Raw genomic sequence first — 2,266 nt, forward strand, 5'->3', positions numbered from 1 at the left:
TAAACTTTCTCTGCGATGAAGTACAGCACGAGCTTTTAACTAGAAGTCTGTTCTCTTTGCTGCAAAAATCTGCACCCAGCTATGATGTGGTTCTGCTTTTATCAATGGAACTTCTAACACAGGTAGGAACACATCAAATATCCTCTGTAACTTAAATTAAGCCTCTACCATTATCACCTCCATCTATTTTTCAAGCTGGCATTCTTTGCAAAAGAGCAGAGAATTTTTAGGCCACCTTTAATAAACTTCAAATGCTACCGAGTTCATCTAGCAACGCCCAAGAAAAACATAATTAGTTGCAACAATACATGTGTAAATACATGATGTTCTGGATTGGTCTTTTTCAGAAGAATATGGAAAAAACAGTTTGTCACTTTGGTAAAATACAACAGAGTACAGGACCAGCATTACTTTCACATACGTACAGTTTCTGCTTGGGTCGGTGCTTAGATTTAAAATCAGGCCTTTAAACAAACACTCATCAGTCTAGGCATTTATAGACAATAAACGTAAATGCATAATGGCACAATGTAACACATTGTTTATGATACCAGGGACCAGTTATCCCAACACCTTTTAGCAGTTCATTTCACCTTCGGTTCTGATTTATCGCTATTCATCCTTGCTAAGTACTGAAAAGTTTTGGAAGAAAAGTCTGGAATTCTCTTTCTATCTAATTTGGTTTGGAAAACATACTGTCATTCTTAGTAAAATCAATCATTGGAAGCTAATAAGATTTACTTTCAAGGAAAGTAATAAAAAGAGAACAGGATCCGGCTAACTGAACCAGCAGGGAGTTGCCAAGGGGGCACATCAGAGAGAAAAATGCGAAAAGTATCCAAATACATTGAATGCAATCGTAATGTACCATTTGTGAATCAGAGACTACAATTTTTGCTCTGTAATACAAAAAAAAAAAGTGAATTTTAGGGTTTAACTTAATAAAACCTCAAATTTTATTGGCACTACTAAGTTTCACATGGTTTTAACTTGAAAGATGAGAAAAACAGTTCACTCTTTTTGTTTAGGAAGCACACACGCTCTCGAATGATTCTGCATTTTAGCGGTCAGTATAGCTCTGGCTCCGAGGGCTGGAAACAGCCTTTAGGTAATGCAAGAGCCCTGTTAATCAAGTCCATGACATAAACTTCACATTTTGACTCAATCAGTGGAGTTTTGGGCAGTTTTTTGTGCGTTGCTTTCATTTCCTTTGGCTTGTGACTTACAGCAATTCCCTGAGAACACAAAAGACAGCTACAGTGGGGCTCACACCCAAAATCTCAATTACTTTAAATCTCTGATTCTCTTCTAAGACCCCAATAAACTTAAACACAAATGAGCAATTTTACCCAGCACTACAGTACTAGGAATAAGAAGTGTTACAGTTCATTGTAAAAAAAATAAGGAAATAACTTCTTAAATACCAATGAAAAAACACCAATGTTACCTATATATAATTAAGAAAATGCACATCCTCCACTTGTCTCCTTGCGACTTGAGTCTACTTCTTGCAGAGAACATCACTGTAAAGTGTCTGCATGTATTCATAATACTGCAAAGTATTTGTGAGTTTAGTCAGGCTGTTACTGATATCAGAAATCAAATAATATGATAATGTTTTGGTAAAGCATCTAGTTAGATTCAGGTGAAGCAGCTCTCAGGTGAACAAACCTGTACAGAGAAAGTGTCACTAAAAGGGGCGTTGAAAAAAGATCAGCATTGATCTAACAGGAATTAATTTTGTTTCCTAATGCCATACGGATATGCAGACCTGCGTGGGCTGATGAAGAACTGACCCTACATTTCTTAGAGTGGTTCTTAAGCCTCACCTGCCATTAGGGGCTCTCGTTATTTGCTCTGACTTAAAAATAAAACTGAAAAGCTGAACACGTTCCAGCACCTGCCTGTCTCCTGAAAGGCAGCCGGCCGTTTGGCACTTGAGGAAATGCCGACTCTTTGCCGATGCACCGAGAAGTCTTTTGCCGCCATGTCTGTTCTGCCATGTTTTGTGCTGCATGCCTTTGCTTGACATACGAAAACAGTTTGTGAATTAAAACTAAATTAAGAACAGCTGAATTCAATTAGCTCTTCTAAACTAAAAATGGAAATGAAGCAAATCTGCATGTTGTTTCTGGTACTTACAAATGTATCTCAAAACACACAGAGAAGACAAATTAATCAATCAAGCTAATACAAAACAAACTTTCATGTACTCCAAGGAGAACTCCTGATCTTTAAAGCCCTCTTTCCATGTTGATTACAGTCA

The 2,266-nt window shown here is 37.4% G+C and overlaps 1 protein-coding gene across 1 annotated transcript in view; it reads right to left on the reverse strand.

Annotated features, from left to right (window-relative positions):
* Positions 1 to 2,266, reverse strand: part of LOC104160406 (protocadherin-15-like) — a gene marked incomplete at both ends in the record, with an annotated part of 110,959 nt that overhangs the window by 107,624 nt on the left and 1,069 nt on the right. The gene's annotated exons all lie outside the window — the stretch shown is intronic.

This window comes from Cariama cristata, unplaced genomic scaffold (assembly GCF_000690535.1).
Source record: "Cariama cristata isolate BGI_N322 unplaced genomic scaffold, ASM69053v1 scaffold3614, whole genome shotgun sequence".
Lineage (NCBI taxonomy): Eukaryota > Metazoa > Chordata > Aves > Cariamiformes > Cariamidae > Cariama > Cariama cristata.